Here is a 12,918-nt window from a genome sequence, read left to right as displayed (position 1 = left end):
ATTGAAATATTTACTATGTTGTGTCCTCTAATCCATTTCTTTAGATCATCGTTGATTTCTTTAACCAGCACTGTGTAGTTTTTATATACAAGTCTTGAAAATGTGTTATTAGATTTACACCTAAGTCTTTCATTGTTTAGTGATTTAAAATGTATTTTAATTTTTGTGTCCAGGTGTTCATCACTAGTAGGTACAAAAACATTGATTTTTGGATGTTGATCCTATATCCTGTTATCTTACAGAATTCACTTTTTACATCCAGAAGTTGTTTTCTATGTTGTTTGCTATTTTCTCTGTAAACAATCATGTCATCTGCAAACAGGGACAGTTTTATTGCTTTTTTTCCCTGATTCCTCTGGATTTGATTTCCCTTTCTTATCTCATTATACTGGCTAGATATCCTAGTATTATGTTGAGTAGGAGTAGAGTAGAGGGAGTAAACATCTTGGTCTTGCTCATTACCTTAGAGAGAAAACATAAATTCTTTCCTTTCATGTTTAAATGTTATAGTATCTGTAGCTTCTTTATAGATGTTCTTTTTTAATTATTTTTAAAAAATTCTTAAATTTAGTTTTGAGAGAGAGAGAGTGAGTGTGAGCAGGGAAAAGAGGCAGAGGGAGAGAGAGAGAATCTTAAGCCTGGGATCATGACCTGAGCCAAAATCAAGAGTTGGATGCTCAACAGACTGAACCACCCATGCAACCCAGTTCTTTGTAGATTTTTTTTTAATCAAGTTGAGGAAATTCCCCACTACTCCTCAGTTTTCTAGGAGTTATTACCATGAATAGGTGTTGAATCTTGCCAAATGCTTTTTCTTATCAATTGATGTAGCCATGTGATTTTTTTTATTATTATTGATTTTCAGATATTAAAACAGTATTACCTCATGGACTTAACCCCAGTGGCCACTTTGTATAATCCTTTCTGCATGTTGATTAGTCCTACGTACAAATATTTTGTGAAAGATTCTTACATCTGTGTTCATAAGCAATATTGATTTATAAGGGTTTTTTGGTTTTTTTTGTACTTTATTTGTTTTTGGTATCAGGAAAATACTAGCTTCATAAAAAAAATAATTAGGGCTCTCTTTTCTTCTATTTTCTAAAAAATACTTTAAAAAATTATTTATTTATAGGGTGACTGGATGACTCAGTCAGTTAAGCATCTGACTTTGGCTCAGGTCATGATCTCACAGTTTGTGAATTCAAGCTCTGTGTCAGGCTCTGCACTGACCCTGCAGAACCTACTTGGGATCCTCTCTCTCTCTCTCTCTCTCCCTCTCTCTCTCCCTACCTTCCTCCCTCCCTCCCTTTCTCCCTCCTCTTCCTCTGCTCACACTCCGTCTGTCTCAAAATAAATAAATGAACTTAAAAAATTAAAAAAAAATAAATGTTTATTTATTTATTTTGAGAGAGAGAGAGAGAGAGAGCAAGGGAGGGGTAGAGAGAGGGAGAGAAAGAATCCCAAGCAGGTTCTGTGCTCTCAGTGCAGAGCTGGATGCAGGGCTCCATCTTACAAACCATGAGATCATGACCTGAGCTGAAATCAAGAGTTGGACTCTTAACCAGCTGAGCCACCCAGGCACCGTGACACAGTTTTTGTTGAATGGGTGCTGATTCTTCATGAAACATTTGGTAGAATTCTCCAGTTGTCAGGATTTCACTTTCTTGGAAATATTTAAATTACGAATTCAGTTACCATAATAATCATTGGGCTATTTAAATTTGGTATTTCATGTTAGATGAATGTGATGGCTTGTGCTTTCCAAGAACTCATCTGTACTAGTAAGTTTTTAAGTTTGTGTGCACTACAATAATTTTGATGTCTGCGGAATCTGTAGTAGTATATACCCTGTTCTGTTTCTGATACTGGTAATTTGCATTTGATCTCTTGTTTTCTATGTCAGTCTCCAAGTCTGATGCAAGTTTGTCAACTTCCTTGATCTTGTCAAAGACCCAGGTTTTATTTCATTGATTTTATCTGTAGTTTTTCTGTTGTCAGTTTCATTAAACTATCTGCTTTATTATTTCCTTTCTTGTAGCAGTTTTGTGTTCATATTGTTTTACATTTTCTAGGATTTTGATGTGTGAGCTTAGGTTATTAATTTCAGATTTTTCTTATTTTCTAATGTAAGTATTTAGTGCTATAAATTTCCCTCTTAGCACTGCTTTAACTGCATTCCACAACCATTTGATATTTTGTATTTCCATTTTCGCTTAGTTCAATATATATTTAAAATTTCCCTTGAGCCATCTTTCTGGGCCCATTAATTTTGGGGGAGTCTATTTAGTTTCCAGGTTTTTTTTAATATTTCATGTTATCTGTCTGTTGACTTTCAGTTTGATTCCTTTGTGGGTCAGAGAACACATTCTGCATGATTTAAGTGTTTGAAAATTTGTTGAGATTTATTTTATGGTCCACAATGTTATTTACCTTGGCATATGTTTCATGAACACTTAAAAGTATGTGTATCTGCTGTTGTTGAATGGATTGCTTTATAAATGTGAATTGCATTATGTTGGTTGGTTATATTTTGGGTTCTTCCATATCCTTGCCTATTTTCTGTCTAATTGTACTGTCATTGTTAAAATAATTGTCTCTAGCAGTGATTATGGGTTTGTCCATTTCTCCTTTCACTTCTAAATCTTTTTGTTTCATCTGTTTTGTAGCTCTGTGTTTGGTATACACATATTGATGATTGATCTGTCTTCTTGGTCTACTAGCCCTTTTATTACCATACAATGTCCCACTCTGTCTCTGATAATTGTATTTGCTCTGAAATATACTTTATCTGCAATTAGTATAGACAGTCTTGCTTCTATAGCATCCATGTTGATTAATGTTGAGATGTTATATGTACTTCTACCCTTTTACTTCCAACCTACAGTAAACATTATATATTTAGCGAGATTCTTCCAAATAATGTATATTTGAATCAGGTTTTTTTTAAATCCACTCCTCCAATTTCTGTCTTCTAACTAGAGTACTTAGACATTTTATTCATGTACATATTTATATGTTAGGGCTTATGTTTGTCCTTATATTTAAAATTTGGTTGTTGGTTTGTTTACTGTTTATTTTATCTGGAGTTGATTCTTTTTTGTGTGTCATCCTTTGGGTTATTTGTACATTTTGGGGATCCCATTTTGACTTATCTATAGTGTTTTTAAGTTTATCCCTTTGCAGAGCATTTTTAGTGGCATATATCACAGCATACTGGTTTGACATTTACTAGTTCTGGTGAAATTTAGAAAACTTACCTCCATTTTTGTTCCTTTACTCTCCTTTGTTTATAAAATGATCATCTTAAATATTTTCTTTTTATGTATTTATAACTCCTTCAGACAATAGTATAATTTTCCACATTCTTGAATACAACTTAGAGGAAAGCTCTCAGTTTTTCCCCATTGAGGAAGATATCAGCTGTGGGTCTTTCACATATGGCCTCTATGATGTTGAGGTAAATTCCCTCTATCCATACTTTCTTGAGGATTTTTATCAAGAATGGATGCTGTATTTTGTCAAATGCTTTTTCTGCATCTATTGACAGGACTACATGGTTCTTATCTTTTTTTTTTAATGTTTAGTTATTTATTTTTGAGAGAAAGAGAGAACGAGCCTGTGAGCAGGGGAGGGACAGAGAGAGAAAGAGACAGAGAAAATGAAGCAGGCTCTGCACTCTCAAAGCTGAGCCCAATGTGGGGCTAGAACTCATGAACCATGAGATCATGACCTGGGCCAACCGTAGGATGCTTAAGCAACTAAGCCACCCAGGTACCCCTTTATCTTTTCTTTTACTAATGGTGTGCATCATGTTGATTGATTTGCAAATGTTGAACCATCCTTGCAGCCCAGGAATAAATCCCACTTGATCCTGTTGAATGATTCTTTTAATGTACTGTTGGATTAGATTTGCTTGTATTTTGTTGAGAATTTTTGCATCCGTGTTCATCAGAGATATTGGCCTACAGTTCTCTTTTTTAGTGGAGTCTTTGGTTTTGGAACCAGAGTAATGCTGGCCTTGTAGAATAAGTTTGGAAATTTTGTTTTGTTTTGCCCATTTCTATTTTTTGGAATAGTTTGAGAAGAATAGGTATTAACTCTTCTTTAATGTTTGGTAGAATTCCCCTGTAAAGCCATCTGGCCCTGGACTTTTGTTTGTTGGGAGATTTTTGATTAATGATTCAATTTCCTTGCTGGTTATCAGTCTGTTCAAGTTTTGTATATCGTTCTGTTTCAGTTTGGTAGTCTATATGTTTCTAGGAATTTATCCATTTCTTCCAATCCCTAATATTTATGGCAGCATTATTAACAGTAGTCAGATTATGAAAAGAGCTCAAATGTCCATCATCTGATGAATGGATTAAGAAGATATGTTATGTATGTGTGTATGTATGTATGCATGTATGTATATATATAATGGAATATTACTCAGCCATCAAAAGAATGGAATTTTGCCATTTGCAATGATGTGGATGGGGCTAGAGTGTATTAAACTAAGTGAAATAAGTCATTCAAAGACAGACAAATACCATATGATTTCACTCATATATGGAATTTAAGAAACAACATAGATAAGTATAGGGGAAAGAAAAAAAAGGAGAAGCAAGCCATAAAACAGACTCTTAACAATAAGGAACAAACTGAGGGTTTCTGGAGGGGAGGTGGGCAGGGGGATGGGTCAAATGAGTGGTGGGCATTGAGGAAGGCACTTGTTGTAATGAGCATTCACTGCTGTATGTACGTGATAAATCACTCAATTCTACACCTGAAACTAATATTACACTGTATGTTAACTAACTGGGATTTCAAAAACTTGAAAAAAATACAACTTAGGAAACAAGAGGGAAAGAAAAGTCTGTTATCTACACATTTGTTTCCTGGGTTTTTTTCTTATAGATTATCTCATTTGATTCTCTCAAATAGCTAAGAAATTGTTATCATTTCCTTTCATTTTATAAGGTGACTCTTTGTCCTAGCTCGCTAGCTCCTAAATGGCACATCAGAGCTTGAATTCCAAACCTAGGGCTCTTTGCCTAAGAGACTGCCTTTCTGAAGGGATATTGCAGTGATTTAGATATGGTTCTTACAGAATAGTCAGCCTGAGTTTGAAGCTCAATTCCATGATGCATGAGTTTTGTGAATTAGTACAGTTAAATTTTCTGTTCCTTGTTTTTTCATCAGTACAGGCTGCTAATAATAGAATCTCTCTTGTAGAGTTGTTATAAGAGTTACAACTCTCAGGGTATAATATCTGGGACATAGCAAGTTGGTTATTATTATAGATAGCCCAACTTTATATATAAGGACTTTATAAATAGGAGTTGAGTTGGCATGCCAGTGTGACAGCAGAGAGACTAGCTTGATAGGAGTGGCAGGTATGGCTGGAGAATTGTGTCCAGTGATATATTTGGATAGTTAAAGCTGAGCCACAGTAGATTACTTTAGCTTCAGATGGGAAGACAAAATGGGCTAGCTGCAGTGTCTAAATTGCGATGCTGTGATAAAAGATGTGTTTTTAAAAGACTAATCATGCCAGAGTGTGGGAAGAAAATGTATTGGACACAGAGAACTCTCTCTGACTTTCTAAGCCAATCAAAGTCTTCAAAGGTGACACTCATATCTCCTTGATTCATCTTTCATAAGAGCTCCTGTATAAATCAGATTTTATAAAATCATGCTAAATCTTCAAATAGCGTATCTGGGTTTAAGGATTCTTTGTTCATTGCAAATAGTCCCAGCAATAAGATTAATTTTCAACAACTCAGTATGTATGGTTGTAATGTGTTCCCCAGAAATACAATTTCATATCATACCACTGGAGGGGAACAGATTGAACTCAATTATTTCATTCTCTCCATTATTACTGAAATATTGAAGCACAACAAAGACACCTTTTCTCCCCTAATTGTTTGTTCTCTAGCTGCCGGCATATTGTTGATCCTCAAAATTTTCAAATATTGATGCTGAAGTAACAGTATGTATTTCTGCACCACAGGCAAGTGTCAGAAATAAAGGAATTGTAAAGGAAGGCACACGATAAATCAAGAAGTCTCCTACCACTACAATTCCTTACCAGGAACAAACTCTGGTCAAGAAAAGAGAAATAGAAATGGTTGACTCTTTGAAAGGAGCTTGGAAGGTTCGATATGGGTCCATCTATCATTGCTGGCAAGCAAGGCCTTGTGGGTGGCTGCAAGAGACTGTGAATATAGACTGCTTCCTTGCCTGTGCAGAATGCCTGAGATCAGCAGAAACTTCCCCGCAATACATTTTACATTGCCTAAGTAGAAACTGCTGTAAATAGAAGAGAAAAAGAAAAAAACTACCCGTGTATGCTCTCAGATCAATTACTTCCAATGGTCTGCATTTCATAGTGCCACACAACTGAGGGATACATATAAACGTGAATAAAGAAAACAAGGAAAGGAAGAATCAAAGAGAGATAGAAAAAATGAATCAGGCACAACAGACTTTATTACTCTGTGCTAATTTCCTCTAGATTCTCAGGTGTTGTGAAGCTATTTGCATGGACTAGTGCTTCATTTATACTTTATTAAATCAATGCTTGTGGACTTTATAAATAATACCTTATACGTGTCTAGTATCCTATAAAGTTTCTATATCCATGATCTCATTTAAAACAGTCAGCAATGCTGAAATAACTATCACGACTGGTTGAATATAGATACGGGAACTGAGCTCAAAGAAATTATCTGTCTAAAATAAAATACCAGCATCCCAAGCCATCAGCTGAGAGGTGACAGGTGACATCACAAGAGTATCTCTAGCTTTTCAGTGAAGAGTAGGCACTACAAAGGAAAGAAAAGAAGAAAAATGAATGAAGGTCAGAACCATGAAGAAAAAAAAAAAAAACAAACCTACATCTAAAGAACTGGTGTCAGCAAAGGAGAAGAAGAGAATATTCTCAGTGATATGTGAGAAAGGGCAAGAGCACCCAGAGTTTATGGAGGAGAGAGGGAGCTAAACTTGTTTTCGTTGCATTTTTGAAATATGATTTTCTCATTAAGTAAATGGATATAATCTTAAACTAATGGTTTTCCCAAATTTCTTATAATCAGATCACCTGAGGAGCTTTTTAAGGGGCATGGTTACAAGACCAGACATATATTTCTTTTTTCACAACTCCCCAGGATTTTGATGCACAACCATCAATAATGTTTTATTCTTGTATTTTATCTTTGCGTAAGTACATTTCAGAGTGGCAATAAAATAACACCATCCATTCCTTGGTCAACACAGTCGGCCCAGAACACAAAGAACTACATCAAAATCTAGCAAGAAGAAGAATGAATTTCCTCATCTAGCCATGACACCACAGATGGGGGAAAAATATCTAAAAAGTGCAGCACAAAATAGATCTAGTCACTGAAAATGAATGTTTTTTAACTGCATAAATAGTGATTCCAACACAGCCATCAGGGCATAATGGATGGGGAATTGAGGCATCAGACTGAATTATGTAAAATGGGAGTAATGAGTAATGCTCTATTTTTTTTACAAGTTTATTAGCCGAGGGCTTCTCCATTATCACTAAATTTCTTAAGACAACAAATGACAGCCTGGATTCCTGTCTAGGATTCATTCGTTTGCTAACTGGACAGTGCAGTGCTTTCCATCATAGGGAGTAGTCTGCATGAGGTAGGATTGGGCAGGGCAGAATCTGGCATGATTTTCCATCTGTAGCAGAAAAGCCAGGATTGTGTACGAAAATGAGGTCAAAAAGAGGTGATCGTTAGGCAGTGCTTTGCCATTTGCAATGTTTGATTAATCTGTAATTGTACCCTTCAATCAAGCCACTCTCCTGATCTTGCAGTGCACCATTTTTCGCTTTATCGAGGATAGCTCCGTGTAGCTTCGCCTGCACTACAGGAAACCCAATGTCCACAGGCAAATGAATGGTCTTCCCCCAACAAATACATATCTTGTCTTCCCATCCTACAGAGTAGGGTCTGTAGAGTTGGAAATGTGTGGCATATCATCTACTGCTTCTTTCTTAACTTGGACCAACCCTATTCTCCTTTCTCTTAGGTGGCTCTTCATCCTTTCTTCCATTGTCATTCTTGCTGCAACTGACTTTTCTCTGGGTCTCATGCATTGCTGTTGGCTTAAATTATAAGCCTTTTCTCTCAGGTCCTTGTATTTAATTCTTCTCCAGCCAAGATATTCACTGCCCTAAAGATAAAATTTAGAAATGAAAATCAGATCCCATCTCTTATGGTTTAAATTAAAAAAATTTTTTTTAATGTTTATTCATTTTTGAGAGACAGAGTGTGAGTGGGGGAGGGGCAGAGAGAGCAGGCTCCAGGCTTTGAGCTGTCAGCGCAGAGCCCCACGTGGGGCTCGAACTCACAAACCATGAGATCATAACCTGAGCTAAAGTCAGACACTTAACGGACTGAGCCACCCAGGCACTCCCCATCTTCCTATGGTTTAAAATTGCTTGGTAGCTGGTGCCACGATTGAGACTCAAGTCCTTTGACCTCAGAGCTCCTCTGGGCTACACTGGCCTTCCTTTCTGTGCTCGGAGGCACAAAAAGTTCAGTACAATGGTTCAGAACTCAAGTTCTCCAGTCAGAGGGGTGTGAATTCTTATCTTGGATCAGCCATTTAAGACTTTGCTTAAATTTGGTGTCCAAGTTTATTTATCTCTGATGTGAGCGTGATGGAAACTAATAATAGGACATATTCAGAAGGTTCCATCTACTATTGGTTAATATATGTAAGGACTTAGAACTGTTCTTGGTCAGTGATAATTGCTCAAAGATTATAAGCTTTATTATTGCTTTTCAACTATTCCCCTATGTTCATCTTCATGTTCTTGAGCATCCCCTTCTTTTCTCATATTTGTATGGATTTACATACATCTTCTCCCTTGGTCAGAAGCCTACCTTATTCTCCATTTCAATCTCAGCTTAATGACACTTTGCAGAAAAGCCTTCTCTGATTTATTAACTTTACCCTCACCCCACCCCCAAGCATCTATTTAAGTACCTCCTCTCTGAGTTGTGTTGCTATAATCCTATATGTAGCTTTATAATAAGAGTTACTAGAATAATGTGTTTACTTACCTGCCCCTGTCCAAAGTGCATTCCTGAGCACAATCTCATCTCAGTACCCTCCCTGCTTCTGTATGGTATGCACTCAGTGTGTTTGTGAAATAAATACACGAGTGAAAAGGGAAGTGTGAAAATGCCCTGGTGAAGAGCACACAAGAGAATGAGGCTGGGGATGCTTTACCCCATCAAAGGGAGTCCTGAGATCCAGGGAGGAATGGGAGGCATTTGCCCTCTCTCCTCTAGCTGAGGGGTCCACGGTCCCATATGGCTGATGAAGGCTCCATGAGACTTCATCTCGTGAGGGAGAGTCTCTTCCTAGATGTCTAATTGCACCAGCACTGAGGGACCATGGGATGGAAAGACGAACATGAAAAGGAGGAGCTGGTAAAGCACATGACGATGTGGAAGTAGGAGGCCAAAGGGAGTGGATCCCCTGAACTTGAGAGCGAAGCCAAGAGCTCAACATGCCAGGAGGTCCAAGGTCTTGAACAATTCTTTCTGGAAGGGGAGAGTATTTCCTATGTGATAAAATCTCTGAATGAGGTCTGCTCACCAGCCACCCCCTGCATGTGGGCTGCAGCCTAAATGCAAGCTCAAATGCCAGCATTTCAGTCCACGGAGACAGAGGGCAAGTATAATGGTCTCCTTAAATCTGGCTGTGCCTTTGGTTGTGTGTTTGAACCTGTGGTCTTTTCACTACCCACACACGGGCTAGCATAGATCCATTCACGTTCTAATAACGAGGGCCTAAGTGCTACTTGTAAACGTCCCTCCCATCACTTTTCTTGTTATTTCAGCTGGAATCTGCTTTTTGGTGGCTTTGTGATGTGCCACTTGACCAGGCTGATCTCCGTTTCTCAGAATCCTGCATCGTGTGTGTTTGCACTTCGGATGGACTACAAGGGGGAATTCTCAGGATACTGGGAGGACAGATGGGGAGTGGTAACCCTTTTTAAAGCTCACATGTTTGATTGCTGACCTATGACTGACCTCGTTAGTATGAAGCCACAACTTCTTCTGTCTTTCCCTTCAGCTCCTCTGACTCTTGAGTCCGAAGGGTGCGTGCGGAGGTCCACAATGAAGGGCACCAGAGTCTGCAGGGTTACATGTAGCACCCAGCTCAGAGGCAAAAAAACAACAAAAAACCCAACACGGCTTTCAGGCCATTCTCAGGGGTTTCCAGCTCATGCTTGTAGATTCAGCCTGCCCTCACTCTCCCCATTTTATATCTTTTTTTCCTGACGACCTGCCCCGCGGATGTCAAGCTCTAACATCATCTGCAGGGACAGCCTTACAGACACTTCCTGCCAACTCCCGTACGTAGCTGTGCAAGTCCAAATCCTTTTAACACATCTCTCCAATTCTATCTCTCTTATTATTCTCTCACCCTGTATGTGTGTGTGTGTATACATGCACATGTACACGCACACACATATATAAGGTGTGCACATATATGTATATAGAGACATATACATATATGTCACACACACGTATATGAGGTGATTTTGCTTCTCTACTTGAACTCTGATTTGACTCTCCTCTTCTATTTGCTTCCTTAAGCCATATCTTCTACACAAAATTAAAAAGTCTTAACATCCTATTAACTAGTTGGTCACACTTCAGTAATCACCAGCTGCCCTCAGTGCTCATTCCCTCCTGCAGATTCCCATGTGCCTTCCATCAGGTGTAATGATGGAAACAACAAGAACAGAAACAACCACAAAAATAAGAAATCTTATTTTGCTAAGTTCACAGGTACTAATGGGTGAGGGTTTTTTGTTTTAAGAATAATAAGCATTTGGGAGGTCAATAACTTATAAGAAAGCCCACCTGTTTTGTGTTATTTCTATTAACTAGAAATTCCCCTCCTTGTAATGGCAAAAGAGTCGTGTTCTGATAGCTTGCATCTAATGATTCTGCTGCTTCTTTCTGGAACACCAAAGAATAAATCTAAGCCATTTTGTTGTGTATTAATCTTTCAGAAATCCCAAAGCATTCATTGAGTTCCCGTAAGTCATGTGTCCTCCAGATCCTTCAACCTTTCTGAATCCTTATTGAGTGCTGTAGAGCAGTCCCAAGACTTTCCTCTCAACAAGACAAATTGTGTTCCTGCTTATAGGACGTGTAGCCTGAAACAGTCTAAGGTTCTTTTTGGACTCCTCACTTAGAGAACAGAATCTTGGCACCTGGTCGTATCATAATGCATTATTGTAAAGCCTTGAGGCATATATTCAAAGTGAAGTACTCAGTATCTCTGGCGTTGCAATAGTTTGTGGTGTACTTTGAAATTAAGTTAGGAATGTGACACGATCGTGTAGACTCCCAGACTGGTCATAAAGAAGCGAGACGGTTTAGTCGGAGAAGCACTAGGTTGATTTGTGGCAACCTTGTTGAGTTGCTTAGTTGTGATTATAAATTATAAACACCCTAAAACTTAATGAAGGAGTGGCTGACGATAGAAAATCAATAATGCGTGAAAACATCCCTGTGCTTTACTGGTATTTAAGCCATCCGACATTGTAGGGTTCAAAGCTTGCTTGAACACCCCCTTCAAGGGCCAAGGCGTGAGCTCGTATAGGACGCCATTGTGGAAGAGGGCGTTAACTAAATTCACATTTATGGTTTAATAATGACCAGGATGACTTGGTCCCCACAGGAGGGGAGTTAATAGAGACAGGCTGGCTGATTTATAGTGTAGCTTTTGAACTGCACCGGCATTCTCCCTCTTTAAGTAGGGCCTTTGTTTACAGGGAATTAGAAGTTGTGCAAACACCTTGGCCTTTGTCCTCACCTTCATGAGACAACAAGGTCTCACATGCCACCTTCCTGATCACGTGATTTACAGGGACTAGAAGAATGGCTGGTGTCCCCTCTGCGGCATGGTGGCTGACACATGGCCTTAGAGGGAAAGAACAAAATTCCCTCTAAGGTAGGGGACACAAGGAGATTTATAAAATGACTAAGGACATAATAGAGTAGCAAGAGGGATGGGGGTATCATGAGATTGAAAAACATGCTGTAGGAAGACCTTTTATGGGATAAAGAAACAGACCAGGATGATTCTTTGAGACCGCCGATACACAATTGCTCAAGCCTTTAGGCCTCTACTCCATTTCTGACCTCTTTCTCCCTATTTCTGTTTCTAAAACATCTCCTGTCGTACTTCCCGCTTAGCATTCAGGGCCCATCCCTTTACCTTCCTTTGCACGTACCCTACGCCTCCTCTCTTTATGGCTGCTCGTGGTTTCCCCTGCTGGTGCAGCTTCACCCTGTGCGATGCGCTTCCCCTGTGGGATCCATGGCCACGTTCAGACTCCGGAGTTACACGGCAGGAAGCCGCGCTGTCTGCTCACTGTGCTGCTGTGAACCATGGCTGCAAATGCGATGAAGCCCTGACCACGTCTCCACGGCTCCTGGAGAGAGTCCTGGGCAGCATTTTCTCTCTTGCCCACAATGGATGTTGGTTTTTGTTTTTTTTAATATTCCCACCACCCCTCGGACCTCTCATCTCTCTGCTCCGTCCCGGTTCTCAGCTGATGCCCTCAGCTCCAGTTCACAGAGGAAACAAAACTCCGGTTCGGTGACCACACAAGTTCTTACTGAGATTTGCTTTTGTGCTTGGGACTCTGGTGTAACTTCTTGAGACCAAGAATGAGAATGTTTGGGCAGCACCTGGGTGGCTTAGTCCATTGACCGTCCAACTTTGGCTCAGGTCATGATCTCCCCGTTCATGGGTTCGAGCCCCGTGGCCACCTCTGTGCTGACAGCTCAGATCTTGGAGCCCGCTTCCGATTCTCTGTCTCCCTCTCTCCCTGCCCCTGCCCCCACTCATGCTCTG

At 39.3% G+C, this 12,918-nt stretch overlaps 1 long non-coding RNA gene across 2 annotated transcripts; it reads right to left on the bottom strand.

Moving 5' to 3' along the window:
• Positions 1 to 6,524: 6,524 nt before the first annotated feature.
• Positions 6,525 to 11,180, bottom strand: LOC122211217. 2 transcript variants are annotated; one of them, XR_006198566.1, is made up of 4 exons: positions 10,911 to 11,180; positions 10,071 to 10,199; positions 8,033 to 8,196; positions 6,525 to 6,812 (listed from the first exon to the last, which is right to left on the bottom strand). It is a non-coding gene; the product is annotated as an uncharacterized LOC122211217 (long non-coding RNA). The 2 variants fall into 2 exon arrangements; XR_006198567.1 differs by lacking the exon at positions 10,071 to 10,199.
• Positions 11,181 to 12,918: the final 1,738 nt, after the last annotated feature.

The sequence above is a fragment of the Panthera leo genome, chromosome F2, assembly GCF_018350215.1.
Source record: "Panthera leo isolate Ple1 chromosome F2, P.leo_Ple1_pat1.1, whole genome shotgun sequence".
NCBI lineage: Eukaryota > Metazoa > Chordata > Mammalia > Carnivora > Felidae > Panthera > Panthera leo.
This window is presented reverse-complemented; position numbering and strand designations above follow the sequence as displayed.